General features: G+C 42.9%; 1 long non-coding RNA gene across 2 annotated transcripts; it reads left to right on the plus strand.

Annotated features, from left to right (window-relative positions):
- Positions 1-3423: 3423 nt before the first annotated feature.
- LOC116836061 (uncharacterized) lies at positions 3424-10864 on the plus strand. 2 transcript variants are annotated; one of them, XR_012654979.1, is made up of 4 exons: positions 3424-4286; positions 4570-4677; positions 5477-5497; positions 7809-10864. It is a non-coding gene; the product is annotated as an uncharacterized LOC116836061 (long non-coding RNA). The 2 variants fall into 2 exon arrangements; XR_012654978.1 differs by lacking the exon at positions 7809-10864 and having other exon boundaries at positions 3426-4286; positions 5480-6537.
- Positions 10865-16578: the final 5714 nt, after the last annotated feature.

Raw genomic sequence — 16578 nt, forward strand, 5'->3', positions numbered from 1 at the left:
AGTATTAGGACTTATCCCAGCATCCTCTTCAGCCTCTCTGTCTCACTTGCACTCCACGCCCGGGCTCAAGACCTGGAGAGAGGAGGGGGGGTTGAGAGACACCGAGGAGGGAGGCTAACTGAGGGTTTGGAGACTCCCAGAAGTCAGCAGGCAGAGTATTTCCAGCCAGGAGAAAGCTACAGTCGCGCTGCGGGATTGGTTAGTGAAGGAACCAGCAGAGGAGGCCTGTCCTGGTAAGAAGCTTTTATTTAATAATGCAATGTTTGGGACTAGGGGCTTGGGCTGCCTGCAAGCATGCTAGGTGTGAATAACAATGATTGCCCTGTAGCTGCTCTTTGCTTTCCACCAAGCCACAGAAACCCCATGGCTTCCAGAGTGAAGCACCCCACCCCCCTTCCGGTGAGACTGCTGTGCCAGATGGCTCTGAGAGAGCTGCGTGGCAGTATGTGGTGTAGGGTTCAGTGTTATTTCCCTGTAGCTGCTCTTTGCCTTCCACAATGTCCGAAACCCCATGGCTTCGAGGGTGAAGCAACCCCCCTTCCCAGGTGAGCTGTGTGTGCAAGATGGCTCTGAGAGTAGTGCTGTGGTGTGGGTGTTAGGGTTCAGTGTTATTTCCACTGTAGCTGCTCTTTAGCTTCCACAAGCACAAAAATGCCATGGCTTCCAGGTAAGCAACCCCCACCCACCCCTTCCCAGGTGAGCCACGTAGCAGCCCCCCGTCCACGTGAAGCCGCGTGTTGGGGAAACTCGCCAATCTCTATTCTGCAAGCGTGTGGCCCTCTGTGCATGCGCAAATGTGTAAATGATGCTACAACAACTCTTAAAAACAATCATGGCTCTGTTTAACAGTTAGTCTCTGTTTTTTTTTTTAAAAGTGACCGTTGAATACTGCTCACATCCAGCTGCAGACTTCTGAAAGACAGCAAAGCTTAAGAAAAAACCAAGGAAGAGCAAGAAGAGATGCGTGAAACATTAGGAACTGTATTCCACAGAATAAAAAAGTTGCAAGACCTGGCGCAAGGATAAGGAAACATAAGAAGGACAGCTCTGCCAAGATAAGGAGCAAGGCTGCCAAGAGAAGAAAAGTGACCATACAAACCAAGTAGGATCAGCCATCGCGAGATCCGACCTTAAAAAAAAAGTGGGGAAAAAGAGCCTCTCATTTCTTTATAGTCATATTTAGTCACTTCCACATCATAACTGTAACACTAAATAAAAAATTATTACGAATTGCAATCATATATGCTGTTATGGTTATTAATGGCTCGTTTCACATGTGTGGTCCCCGCCACTCGCTGGGGGTGTGCAATGTGTTGGTTCCGTGCTCCCTGCAGGAGGTTAATAGCCCGGAACTGCAGGGCTAAGCAGTGGGATGCGGGCTGGCTGCAAGGCAGAGGCGGGCTGATGGAGGATAGGGGCTGGCTGCAGGCAGAGGGCAAGGGATGTGGGGCTGGTTGGCAGAAAAGGTGTGGGGCGGGCTATGGCTTCCGGCAGTGAGTGCAGCAGGGGTTATGGAGAACAAGGGCAGGGGAGTGCGGGCTGGCGAGTGTGCGAAGCTGTGGGCGCAGCAGTGATTGGAGGAGCTGGTTAGGCTTGGCAGGGGCTGTGTGGGAAGGGTTGGTGGAGACAGGGACAGAGGTGATTTGCAAGGTGGTAGTAGGGCACAGGTGCAGCAGCTGAAGCTAGCAGGGAGCAGGGAGGAGGGCCGAACTGTGTGGGCAGGTCATGGGTCAGCAGAGGCAACTGAGGACCCCAGTGCCCTAATTCAGTAGCCCCAAAACATCCCTTCTAACTCGGGGACCCACTTTATAACATAGCCGCAAGGATCGAGACGACTGGGATGCAAGCGGAGAGCGGAGCTCGGTATACAGTGAGCTAATCCTGAAGAGGACCGGACAGTAGGCAGAGCAGCTGGAGCCCCAGAGCCTTTTACATACCCACTCCATGCCCCAGGATCAGGGGAAGGCTATTTAAGGGCGCGAGGCTCCAGCCGGGGTCGCGAGAGGCTTGCACGTGCTCTGGACCCGTCAGCGCAGGCAAGCTCTCCGACCTCTGTTACTACCTGGCCGAATAAGGAAGCGCAGACAACAGCACCCACCGCCCCCTCTCATGAGCGGGGCCCGGCCGGAGCAACCGCAGGCCCCGCGCCCGGCTGGAGCTCTAGCTGGGAAAGCGGCAGGCCATGCCGCACTCCCGCAGTTCTGCTTCACTCAAAGAGCGTGGACATGACAGACCGCAGCTGGGGACGGGTAAGTTTTTTTTAAAAAAAAAAGGCTGCCTAAGTGCCGGGGCCCTCTTAGGACATGGGAAGTCCGATTCCCAGGCATCACGGAGTCGTTGGCAACAGGAAGCGGATGAACCCGACCTTCCGTCCCTTCCACAACCACGCGAAAAAATGGGACGAGGATTCTGTGGATAGACTCCACATGCACACTCACAACAGCGCTGCAACTGGTGCAAGTGTGGACACACTGCAGCGCTGGTCGCTGTCAGTGTGGACACACTGCAGCGCTGGCCGTACACAGCTGTACAACCACAGCTGTAACGGCCAGCGCTGCAAAACTGTAAGTGTAGACAAATATGGGTCTGGTTTACACTAGACAATTAGGTCAGTTTAACTACATCACTCAGGGGTGTGAAGAATATATCCTCCCTCCTGCCCCGCGCCCCCCGAGCAACGTAATGAAGCTGACCTAAAACTAATGTCTGCACTTCACAGTTTTAGTGCAAAAAGTCAGGTTTTTGTGCAAAAACCATGCTAGCGTCTTCACTGGAAATCCACATTTTTGTGCCTAAACTGCTGAGATTCAGTGCAAAAATAGAACCATCCTAACAAGAGTCTTTTTGCTTTTTTGTGCTGATGCTTTTGGCTGATGTAGCAGGGAAAACTCTTGATTGCTTTCACTAGGCTAATTGCCCTCCAGAGCTGTCCCAAAATGCAGAGTGGGAGTGGCTGCTCTTTGAAGCTTGTCAGTCCTGCCTGTAGGTATGCGCCCCTCTCTTTTAGTTCTGCTCTAACAGCCGGTGCTGTCACTGCACCAGGGCACAAAACAAATTATTATTGTGGAAAGCTCCTGCTGCCTCCCACAATGCCAACAGAGGCAGAGCAGACAGAATGTGCTGTGCAGTCAGGGAAAGAGGCAGCGGCTGAGGGCAGGGTCTCCTGTGAACACAAACCAGTGTTTTTCTTTTAGAGCTTTTCTATCACTGACAAAACTGTCAGTGAAAAAACTTTGCAAGTGTAGACATAGCCTAAGTCTCCATGCAGACAGAACTGGGTCAACAGAAGAAACCTAGTTACTGCCTCTCGGGGAGGTGTATTACCTATGGTGCCAGGAGAAGTCCTCCCTTTGGCATAGGTAGTGTCTACGCTGAAGTGCTACAGCAGACAAGCTCATGGCCTTCCAATTTCTCTGCAGTCATCTTGAGGCCGTATGGCTAAGGTGGGACTGCTAGGTTTATGTGGCCTTCTGATGTGATCACTACTGATCGTTATTTAGTGGCACAGTCAAAATCTCCTGCAGCTTTGATTGGCTGAGGCCATATAATGGGGGCGGGGTAGAAGTTTTGTATTTACCACTAGTAGATAAGGCTGAGCATTTGTCCCCTGCTGTTTTGACACTGTAACCATGGAGCAAGTTAGATTTATTAATTTAAAAAGCAAACCAACAAAATGTCTATCCAATGCACTAAAAAGGGATTTTTGAAAAAATCATATCCCATTTAGATATTTAAATGGCCAAATTTCCCAATGTGTTCAACATTCCATTGCTCTTGGGCTGAGAGGGCAATATGTCTTACTGACTCAGTGAAATTATTTTAAATATTTGTTTACGTGTTCTCCTGTGTACGTAATGGGAATTCACAGATTCCAGTATTCATTTATCCCTTTTGCATGAATAAGTGATCTCTAGTCAGAGTAAGGGATCCACAATCTATCTCTCGTCCTTCTAGCTTTTAAGCTAACTCGTGGAATTAACACACATTTATGTAATTTTCTTCTAGGTTTAGGCTCCAATCCTCTTATCTCTGTGGATAGTTACCAGGACGGAGGGATCCGGGTGCTTTGCCAATCAACTGGGTGGTATCCAGAGCCAGAGGTACTGTGGAGAGATCTCAATGGGCAAGAATTATCATCGCTCTCTGAAGCAAAATCCCTGGGGGATAATGTCCTGTTTGAAACAGAAAATTCTGTTGTTATAAAAGACATTCAAACCAAAACTTGTCCTGTTGGATCAGGAACACCTTTCTCAATCAAGAAAAGGAATCAACAATTTATATAGCAGGTCAGTTATCAGCCAATTTGCCGTTGAACTCTAAGAATCTCTGAATACCAATGAATCAGATCAGGCCTGTTCATTCACATATGAATAATTGTTAAAGCTGTGTTGGTTGGAGTCATTTTTAAAATCAGTTTCTGGTCTTTAGTGTAGATAACGTGACGTTTTCACTCTTGTGACACACAAGTCTTGATGAGCAGTTTTTATTTATTTGTGTGCAATACAAAAAAAAAAATTGACTTTGTCCCTGCTTCCAAACTAATGCAAATCCTGGGGTTTTATTTTTCAGATCACTTTTTCCCAAGACTGAATCCCTGGATGGTGGCTCTGTGTGTGATCCTGGTGGGTTTGTTTGGTGTCAGTGGCCTCACTGTTAAATATTTATTGAAAATAAAAGGTAAATGTTACAGGAGAAAATATAGTGAAATTAACAAGAAATGTTCTTCTAATAAATGAAAAAAGAACAAGAATGAAATTTTCGACTGGGCCAAGCAGGGGAAACAGATAGCTGCACTGCCCCACTCCCCGCTCCAGCAGTGGCACAGAGAAGGAAATATTATTGAAGTTCCTCTTTGCTCCAGAGGGTAGTGATTTGCATCAGCCCATTACCAGGCATAGAAAGTGTCTCCCCCCAGAATTTCCTCAATTAAGCTGACTGGAGCACTTCAGGGAGGGGGTCAGTTGATCCAAACCCCTGTCCATGAGCCACTATTTTCTGCCCACTTTCCATCCACCTGTGCAGTTATTCCCTCCCAAGTCCCAGTAGACACTGTGAATTAGTAAAGAGCCTTTTCCTCATCTGACAAGTAAATATTTGGTAGAAAGTGAGGTCATTATAAAGAGCGTGTGTAATTTTATTTTGAGAGCAGTTGTTTGCCATTTCATTTAATGTTAAAAAGCAATTGTGATGAGACAAATCCTGATAAATTTCACCCCAAAAGGTTATATGAAAAAGTTATACATAGTAAAAAGTAGGGGACTGAATAGACATCAGCTCTCATCCTAATCTTGAGTACTGACAATTTGAGAAAAGGAAATGGAGAAAGGAAAACCTTTTTCTCCTGGTGTTGAGAACATTAAACCTATCAAAAGCTCATGAATTATATAATCACTGTGTGACTTTCACAAAACTCAGACAATTGCATAATAAAGAGAAAAAAATCTTAATAATTTATAGTTATTTCTGTTTATTTTAGGAGAACGGGATAGAGAAATTGGTAAGTCTCATATTCTTTCCTCCAAGAAGTAAATCTTTTGTACAACCTTGTCTCCTCAAGTTTAATTATTTCATCTTTTGAATATTTATCTCTAGTGTAGACACAAAATTAGTCAAACATGAATGAAATGTTTTCCAGGTTCTAGGAATTGAAACGAAAACACTCCTTTCAATCTGCATTAACTGAAAATATTCCAGATTTGATTTTATATATTCGTTTGCTTTATTTGTGTATGTTTAGGGAAATAGCTTTTAAAATATTTAGTTCAATTTTCTCTTAATTGAACATCTCCTGTGAAGTACTTTGCTGCTAGTCCTGGCCTGTTTGCCAGAAGCTGGGAATGGGCGACAGGGGATGGCTCATTTGATGACCTGTTCTGTTCATTCCCTCTGGGGCACCTGGCATTGGCCACTGTTGGAAGACAGGATGCTGGGCTAGATGGACCTGTGGTCTGACCCAGTCTGGCCGTTCTTATGTAATAGTCTTATTAATAATAATAATAATTAATAAACAGACATCAACGGGAAAGTCATGTGAAATATCAGAGCTAATGAATTGATAACAGTTCAGTATGTAGGGAATTGGAAACCATAAAGAAAACATTATTTATAATGTATCTTCTCTGAGGGTGAAATTCACTCAGTGCTGGAGGCACCACGAAGTGGGGGACCAGGAACATTGTGCGCCCCCAAATGTCCCTTTTCCCTCATCTGACAAGTAAATAGTTTGGTCAAAGTTGAATCATCACAGGGATTGTGTGTAATTTCATTCGGGAGCAGTGATTTAATTTGATTTTAAAAATACATTGGGATTAAGCCAGGAGTCTAAAACACACGGCCCGCGGGGTTATTTCCTGTGGCCCACGAGCTCCCCACGGTCCCCTCGCCCTCCCCAGTGTTTACCTAGAGTGCACTGGGGGTAGGGCAGGCTCCCTCCCTCCCTCCCTGCTTGCCTGCCCTGTCCCCACACTGCCCTGGGAAGCAGCCAGAATCTGGGGGAGGCAGGGAACTGGGGTCTGTGTGTTGCTCTTGCTTCAGGCAGCTCCCATTGGCCGCCGCAGTGGGGGGGGGTGTGCCTGAAGCAAGAGCAACACACAGTGCGCACTGGGCCAGAACCCACCCCCACAACCTCTCCTGCAGCCATAGCCCCTGCTGCACCCTGCACCCTGACCCCTTGCCCTGAACCCCCTGCCACACCCCGTACCCCTCCTGCACCCCGACTCCCTGCCCTGAGCCCCCTGATGCACCCCACACCGCTCCTGCACCCTAACCCCCTGCACTAAGCTCCCTGCACCGCTCCTGCACCACAACGCCCTGCAGCACCCCTCACCCCTCCTGCACCCCACACCCCAACTCCCTGCCATGACTCCCACCACACCCCACACCTCTCCTGCAGCCACTGGGGGCAGGGAGAGGGCAGAGCTGGGGTGGGAATTTTGGAGAAGGGGTTGGAATGGGGGCAGGGAAGGGGAGGAAAGAGGCGGGGCAGGGGCGGGGCTTCAGGGAAGGGGTGGGGCTGAGGCGCAGGGGGGAGGTGTCAGTGATGCGACCCTCAGGCCAATGTACGTCCTTGTGTGGCCGTCATGATCCTTCGAGTTTGAGCCCCCTGGATTAGACTAAACCTGACAAATTTCACGTCACCAGATGCACAGGGAAATGTTATGAAGGTTCCCCTCTGCTCCAGTGGGTCGTGATCTGCATCACCCTTGACCAGGCACGGAGTATTTCTCCCGCAGAACTGCCTCAATTCAACTCACTCATTGGAGCACTTAGGGGACAGGTTGGGGGGAAACAAAATCTTATGCAGTCCTCACTCTTTTCTGCCCCCTCCCCACCCACTGTTCACCTATTCCCTCCTCCATCCCAATACATTTGGGGAGTTAGAAGTGTCCTTTTCCTTCCTCTGACAAGTTAATTTTTTATACAGAATTGAATTATCATAAAGATTGTGTGAGATTTTATTTTAGGAGCAGTTTGTCATTGCATTTAATGTTGCAAAGAAATTGAGAGGAGATTAAGCCTCATAAATTTTATGACCAGTAGATAATATGAAAAACGTATACACACTGAAAAACAGGGGTTTCAAAAGAAATGAGCTCTCTGTCTTAACGTGAGTACTGGCAATAGTGAGAAACAACAGGTAAGAGATGGAGACAGGAAAACCTTTTTCTGTTGACGTTGAGAACACGACACCCTTCGAAGAGCCATCAGATAAACAGTTCCTGTGCCACTTTCAGAAAAGTCAAACAGCTGACTCTCCTAGTAAAAAATACTCCTAATAATAATGTATATTAATTTTCATTTTTTTTTAGGGGAACGTGATCAAACAATTCGTAAGTGTCATACTCTTTCCTCCGACAAGGAAAAGGTTGTACAAATTTGTCTCCTCATAAGACTGCGGTTTATTTACTTTCTTGGGTGGGATTTTATTAACCAGCAAAAGATTAAAACCCTGATGCTGCACCATTAATATTGGTTAGAGCTTTGCCAATGACTTCAGTGAGTGTGGGATGAAACCCCACCTGCACAAGTCATATCACTGAAACAACAGTGCTGACCATTTGCGGGTCAGAAATTCCATTCTTTGCACCAGCATAACTCTGAGCAAAGCTAATGGGAATATGTGATATACGAGGCATCACACTGTCTGGAGTGAGTTAGGAGTGTGGGCACCTCACACAGAGCAGACTGCCATAAATAGGGCACAAAACCCCAAAACTGAGAGCATTATACTTAGATTTCACCAGCCAAGGAACAAGTGAAAGCCCTTTAGGCACTATAAGCCCAAAGCCAGAAGTCACAGACAGTCTCCTTGGTACTCTGGTCCATGTACCCACCCCAGCAAACTAGACTATGTTGCTTTACTCCAGGTTATACCCAGTCCCAAAAGACCAGTCTCTCACCCAGATCAATTTGCATGTTAGATCTCATACCAAAGAAAATGCTTGCAGGCAATCCTACAGTAAACTAATGAAGGATTTATTAAGTTAAAAAAAAAGAAATGAGGGTTATGGAAAGCTTAGAGCAGGCACAAATAAATGCACAAATGAGTTAGTTCATAATTTCAAAAGGGAAGAGAGGTGTAATAATCTGCCAGTTTCCAAATGTCTTTTAGGGCTAACCCAGTGTAACTCCCAGGATTGCTGGTTTCTGGTTCAGTAATTCTAGCCCTGTTGGAATCCAAACAGGCAAGAGATGAAGATTTTTCCTTGTAAGCATTTTTAAAAAATCTTCCAACAGAATCCAAGCTGACAGGACAGCATACACGGGTCACATGTTCATGCTGGGAAGGTGGAAGAATGCACTTGAAGTCTTTGATCCTTGATCTTGCACAGTGGCTTATTTGCTTTCAGTGCACAAGAACTGACACCTTCATGTCAGAATCCTTCATTTGCATTACCCAAGGCTTCGTCCCTGTTTGAGGAGTTACTATGGACTTGTCTTCACTACCGGGGTAAGTCAACCTAAGTTACGCTACTCCAGCCATGTGAATAACATAACTGGAGTCGACGTAGCTTAGGTCAAATTACCGCAGTGTTTTCACTGTGCTGCGTTGATGGGAGACATTCTCCCATACTCTTCTGGGGCAGCTAGAGTACTGGAGTCGGCTGTAAGGTGCTCTGCTGTCAATTTAGTGGGTCTTCACTAGACACCTCCCCGGTAGTGAAGACAAACCCTTAGTCACAGAGGTTTACGATGCAGATACTTGCTATCACTTTATAACATGGGATATAGATAATTGAGAGCAATATATGCAGCATAGCACAAGATTTTCATTAAGTCTAAACACTAAACACATCCTTATGAACTGAACAATATTAACATACAGGTGAGCTGGTCTGTTTCCAGCTATGAAATTGTCAGTTCTTATCTGACCCCTATAGCCTTGGCAAGAGCTGGCACCTGGTATAACAGTGCATCCGACGAAAGCTCGTGCTCCAAAACGTCTGTTAGTCTATAAGGTGCCACAGGATTCTCTGCTGCTTTTATAGATCCAGACTAACACGGCTACCCCTCTGACACTTGGTATAACAGTGTCACACAGGAAGCAGAAGTGAGCTCCAATGGCTTGATTTTTTTTAGTCAGTTAACTCCCATCTAAATCAGTGGGTGTTAGGCAGCTAAATAACTTTAAAAATCTCACCCTAATTCCACAAGAGAAGATGCAATTCTTGATTTAGTCCTAAGTGAAGCACAGGATTTTGTCCAATAGGTGAATAGAGCTGAACCATTTGATAATAGTGACCACAATACTGTATAATTAAATTTAACATCCCTGTGGGGGATTTAACACAAAAGAAGTGCACGAAAATAGCATTTAATTTCAGAAAGGGGAACTACACAATACTGAGAAAACTAGTTACACTGAAATTAAAGTGTACAGCTCCAAAAGTGCAATGCCTGCAAGTGGAATGGAAACTTTTAAAAAACAACAGAATAGAGCCTCAGATTAAATGTGTACCCCAAATTAAAAAACATAGTAAGAGGACCAAGAAGTGCCATTGGCTAAATGACAAACTAAAAGAAGTGGTTAGGGTTAGAAAGGCATCCTTTAAAAACTGAAAGGTAAAACTTATTGACAAAAATAGAAAGGAGCATAAACTCTGGAAAGTGAAGTGTATAAATCTAATTAGGAAGGCCAAAAAAGAATTTGAAGAGCAACTAGCTAAAGACTCAAAAGGAACAGCAATTTTTTTGAAGTACATCAAAAGTAAGAAGGCTGTTAAACAAGCAGTGGGGCCGCTGGATGATCGAGGTGCTAAAGGAGAACTCAAAGAAGATAAAGCCATTGCAGAGAAACTAAATGAATTCTTTGCGTTAGTCTTCACTGCAGAGAATGCGAGGGAGACTCCCAAACCTGAGCTATTCTTTTAGACCGGTAAGCTTAACTCCAGTACTCGGCAAATTGGTTGAAACTCTAGTAAAGAACAGAATTATCAGACTCATAGATGAACATGACTTGTTGTCAATCAACTGTACATGGTTGTTGTAAAGGGAAGTTGGCCCTCACCAATCTATTAGAATTCTTTGAGGGAGTCAACAAGTGTGTGAACAAAGTTGATCCAGTACTTAGACTTTCAGAAAGCCTTTGACAAGTTCCCTCACCAAAGAGTCTTAAGCAAAGCAAGCAGTCATGAGATAAGGGGGAAGGTCCTCGCATGAATCAGTAACTGGTTAAAAGTAGGGCTGTCAATTAATTGCAGTTAACTTAGGCGATTAACTCAAAATAATTAATTGTGATTAAAAAAATCACAATTAATCACAAGTTTTAATCACACTGTTAAACAATAATAGAATGTCAATTGTAATTTATTAAATATTTTTGAATGTTATTCTACATTTTAAAATATATTGATTTCAATTACAACACAGAATACAAAGTCTACAGTGCTCACTTTGTTATTTTTTATTACAAATATTTGCCCGGTAAAAATGATAAACAAAAAAATATTACAAGTACTGTGGTGCAGTCTCTTTTTGGTGAAAGTGGAATGTACAACTGTAGATTTTTTTTGTTACATAACTGCACTCAAAAACAAAACAACATAAAACTTTAGAGCCTACAAGTCCACTCAGTCCTTCCTCTTGTTCAGCCAATCACTAAGAGAAACAAGTTTATTTACATTTATGGGAGATAACGCTGACCGCTTCTTGTTTACAATGTCACCTGAAGGTGAAAACAAGAGTTCACTTGGCACGTTTGTAGATGGCATTGCAAGGTATTTAATGCCAGATGTGCTAAACATTTGTGTGTGCCCCTTCATGTTTCGGCCATTCCAGAGAACATGCTTCCGTGCTGATGACGCTCATTAAAAAAATAATGCACTAACTGAATTTGTCACTGAACACCTTTGGGGAGAATTGAATGTCTCCTGTTCTGTTTTACTCACATTCTGCCATATATTTCATGTTATAGCAGTCTTGGATGACAACCAGCACATGTTCATTTTAAGAATACTTTCGCAGCAGATTTGGCAAAATGAAAAGAAGGGTACCAATGTGAGATTTCTAAAGCTAGCTACAGCACTTGACCCAAGGTTTAAGAATCTGAAGTGCCGTCCAAAATCTGAGAGGGACGAGGTGTGGAGCATGCTTTCAGAAGTCTTAAAAGAGCAACACTCCGGATGTGGAAACTACAGAACCTGAACCACCAAAAAAAAACCAACCAACCTTCTGCTGGCATCTGACTCCAATGATGAAAATGAACATGCATCGGTCCGCTCTGCTTTGGATCATTATCGAGCAGAACCCATCATCAGCATGGACACATGATCTCTGGAATGGTGGTTGAAGCATGAAGGAACATAGTACATCTGGCACATAAGTATAGTGCAATGCCGTCTACCACAGTGCCGTGCGAATGCCTGTTCTCACTTTCAGGTGACATAAACAAGAAGCAGGCAGCATTAGCTCCTGCAAATGTAAACAGACTTGTTTGTCAGAGTGACTGGCTGAACAAGAAGTAGGACTGAGTGGACTTTTAGGCTGTAAAGTTTTACACTTTTATTTTTGAAAGCAGTTATTTTTTGTACATAATTCTACATTTTTAAGTTCAACTTTTGTGATAAAGAAATTGCACTATGCTACTTGTATTAGGTGAATTGAAAAATACTATTTTTTTTTGTTTTTTACAATGCAAAGATTTGTAATAAAAAATAAATATAAAATGAGCCCTGTGCACTTTGTATTCTGTGTTCTAATTAAAAATCAATATATTTGAAAATGTAGAAAACATCCAAAAATATTTTAATAAATGGTATTCTATTATTGTTTAACAGCACAATTAATCACGTGATTAATCATGATTAATATTTTTAATTACTTGACATTCCTACTTAAAAGAAAGGAAACAAAGGTCATAGGAATAAATGGTCATTTTTCAGAATGGAGAAAGGTAAATAGTGGTGTCCCCCAGGGGTCTGTACTGGGACCAGTACCGTTCAACATATTCATAAATGATCTGGAGAAAGGAGTAAACAGTGAGGTGGCAAAATTTGCAGATGATACAAAGTTACTCAAGATAGTGAAGTTCAAAGCAGAGTTACAAAGGGATCTCACAAAACTGGATGACTGGGCACAAAATGGTAGATGAACTTAGTGGTGATAAATACAAAGTGATGCACATTGGAAAACATAATTCCAACTGTACGTACAAAATGATGGGTCTAAATTAGATGTTTCCACTCAAGAAAGAGAACTTGGAGTCACTGTGGTAGTTCTCTGCAAACATCCACTCAATGTGCAGTGACAGTCAAAAATAGTGAACAGAATGTTGGGAATCATTAAAAAGAGGATAGATAATAAGACAGAAAATATCATAACGCCGCTATATAAATCCATGATAAATCCACATCTTGAATACTACATGCTGACGTGGACGCCCATTGGAACTGTAAAAGATACAGAGAAAGGCAACTAAAATGATGAGGGATATGGGACATGTTTTCTATATGAGGAAAGATTAAAAAGACTGGGATTTTCACCTTGGAAAAGAGACAACTGAAGGGGGATATGAGAGAGGTCTATAAAATCATGACGGGTGTGGAGAAAGTAAATAAGGAAGTGTTATTTACTCCTTCTCATAATACAAGGACTAGGAATTTCCAATGACATTAATAGGCAGCAGGTTTAAAATGAACAGAAGGACGTACTGCTTGACACAATGCATGGTCAACCTGTGGAACTCCTTGCCAGGGCATGTTGTGAAGGCCAAAACTATAACAGGGTTCAAAACATAACTAGATAAGTTCATGGAGGAAAGGTCCATCAATGGCTATTAGCCTGGATGGGCAGGGATGGTGTCCGTAGCCTCTGTTCACCAGAAGCTGGGACTGGGTGACAGGGGATGGATCACTCAATGATTGCTTGTTTGGTTCGTTCCCCCTGAGGTATCTGGCACTGGCGGCTGTCAGCAGACAGGATACTGGTCTAGATAGACCTTTGGTCTGACCCAGCAGGGCCGTTCTTATGTTCTTATGAACTCAAAACATTCAGAATTGTAAATCCTTCAAATAGTTAGTTACTTTTTGACACTTGACTCTAGTGTAGCCACATGGTTAGTAAAACATGAAAGAAATGTTTATTATCTAGGGGCCAGGAATTCATATAATGAAAACACCCCTTTAAATCTACATTAGCTAAAAAATATTTTTCAATAACTTGTATGTACTTCTGTTTGCTTCATTTTATTTCCTTAGAGAAACATCTTAGTAAAATCGGTAAGTTCATTTTTTTCTCCAAATAGAACCCTTTTCATTAAGTTGTTTGTTCGTTTATTATTCATGATTATGATTAAAGAGATATCAACTTGAAATATCAAATATGATGTATTGATAATAGTTTAGTATGTAGCTAATGGGAAATCATAAAGAAAATATTATTTAAAATGTATCTTCTCTGAGGGTGACATTCTCTCAGTACTGGAGGCACCAGGAAGTGGGGGACCAGGAACATTGTGTGCCCCAAATGTCCTTTTCCTTTATCTGACAAGTAAATAGTTTGGTCAAAGTTGAATCATTAGAGAGACTGTGAGTAATTTCATTTTGTGAGCAGTTGTTTGTCATTTCATTTAATGTTAAAAAGAAATTGGGGTGAGACTAAGCCTGATAAATTTCACCCCAATAGGTAATATGAAAAAGTTATACACAGTAGAAAATAGAAGTTTAAATAGACATGAAATCTCAGCCTTAAATTTAGTACTGGCAGTAGTGAGAAATAACACATAAAAGATGGAGAAAGGAAAATGTTTTTCTCTTGGTGTTGAAAACATTAAACCCATCAAAGATTCATGAAGTATATAATCACTGCAACTTTCACAAAACTCAGACAACCATATAATCAAGGAAAAATACTCCTAATAATAATTTATCTTTATTTCTGTTTATTTTTAGAGAAACAAGGTGCAGTAATTAGTAAGTGTCATACTCTTTCCTCCAGCAATGAAACCTTTTGTACAGATTTGTGTCCTCATGTAACCCTTCTGCCTGTCTGAGTTGGTAGCAACAAGGGCCGGGTTCAGTATCCAGGGGTTCCGTTTCAGTAACACAATGCATAACCGGCTCAAGCCCCCACCCAGTGACCTGGGACAATTACATACCACCCCCCCCCCGGGAGCCTCTAGGAGACAATACTTCCCCACTCGCAAGCTCGGAGTCTAAGTGTAGCAAAATCCTTTTAATAAAGGAGGGAACAATGCGGCATCATATTGGAGAAACACCACAAACAGGATTATAACGCAAACCATGAGCAAAAGACCCACCAAGTAAGTTTTGGCAGTGTCCTTTTCCCCGTAGGGTCTCAAGTCCAATCACCCCAAAGTCCAACAACCCAAAAGTCTCTGTCCCTGGTCAGTGCCACCCGAGAGTTCAAAAGTTTATCTGCAGAGTTTTACCCCCTCAGCATGGGTGGAAATGCAGGGGCACACAGGGTGTTAACAGGCACCTTACGTGGTCCGAGGCCGACTGCCCTGCCTCTCCATGGAGTTCACATTCTGTGGGCTACTCCAACCGTCCTGCAAACTGCTCTGCTCTGCCAGCTGCTTAGCGATAGATCTTCAGGCGCCCCCACTAGCTAATACAGCACTGAGCTCAGTAAGTTTAGCTCTTTTAGTGATTTCAGCTTACAGTAGGGGAGCCCCAGTGCTGGTGCACCATTGTCCCAAAGTGAATTCAGCTCAGCAGCTTCTAGCTAGACTCCTAATAAAATAAAAATTAGCTCTGTTATTCAACAGTGGAGAGAGAAAATGAGGTGCAATTGGTGGCCTTAAAGGGGGCCCATACCATCAGGTACATATACCAGCCCCCAACCTCTCTCCATTCACTGGGCGTTGGAACCATATCCCTTGTCTAGCGAGTGGTACTTAGTTGATGGTGAGACCCTCTGTCATAAAACAGGTTCATAGTCCCTCATTCACATAATCAGGGTAACAACACTTTATTCCTCCTGCCCGAGTAACAGAGAAATTGAGGATCCCACAGCTGTCAAAGTGACCATTTTAGGCTTCCGTGGGCTATCCTAGGCAGGGTGGGTGTGCCTATGCAAACAAGATCAGCCCCTGAAATTCTTTTCCACACTCACCATAATTCACCACCAGATGTCAGGGTAGAGCTCATCCTGACTCTGCTCTGCTCTGATGCTGCACCACTAACATCAGTTAGAGCTGTGACTTTCATTTCAGTGGGTGTGGGAATGCACATGTCATATCACTAAAAGAATAATGTTGATAATTTTGGAAACTGCTATTACATTCCTTGCACCCCTAAATCTCCCAGCAAAGTGAATGGGAATACATAATATAGAAGGAATCAGAATTGGGCTCTAAGGGCTAACTTTTTAATGATATTTGGAAATGGAACTCCCATTGAAATCAAATACCTTTAAAAATCTGGTCCTAATCTCATAAGGAATTCAAAACTTCAGAATGATAAATCCTTGCAAATAATAAGTTATTTTTTGATACTTATCTGTAGTGTAGACACAAAATTATTCAACACGAATAAAATGTTTAATTAGTATCTAGGTTCTAGGAATTGATATAATGAAGCACTCCTTTAAATCTGCATTAACTGAAAATATTCCAAATTTCCTTTTATATATTTCTTTTTGCTTTATATATTTATGTTTAGGGAAACATCTTGAAAATATTTAGCTCAATTTTTCTCTTAATTGAACCTCTTCTATGAATTAGTTTGCTGCCATTATTAGTATTAATTATAAATAATTAATAGATGACATCAACTTGAAAGTCATATGAAATATCATAGATACTGAATTGATAACAATTCAGTATGTAGGTAACAGCAAATCATAAAGAAAACATTATTTAAAATGTATCTTCACTGAGGGCACCTAGTGTTGCAGTCAGCAGCAAGTGGGAGACCAGAGGGATTATGTGCTCTGCCTCTAACACACACACATGCACAGATGTGACCAGTCTCCTGGGCCCTTAATTTGCAGTCAGGAAAATCCATTTTAATCTAGCTGGGTAAGCTTTGTTCTGGCCACACCACATGGCCCAGTGCCTTGGGTGGTAGCTCCCATTATTTTCAGCTGTGTCACTACATGAAGGGGCTTAATTGCTCT

This window comes from Chelonoidis abingdonii, unplaced genomic scaffold (assembly GCF_003597395.2).
Source record: "Chelonoidis abingdonii isolate Lonesome George unplaced genomic scaffold, CheloAbing_2.0 scaffold1085, whole genome shotgun sequence".
Classification (NCBI taxonomy): Eukaryota; Metazoa; Chordata; order Testudines; family Testudinidae; genus Chelonoidis; species Chelonoidis abingdonii.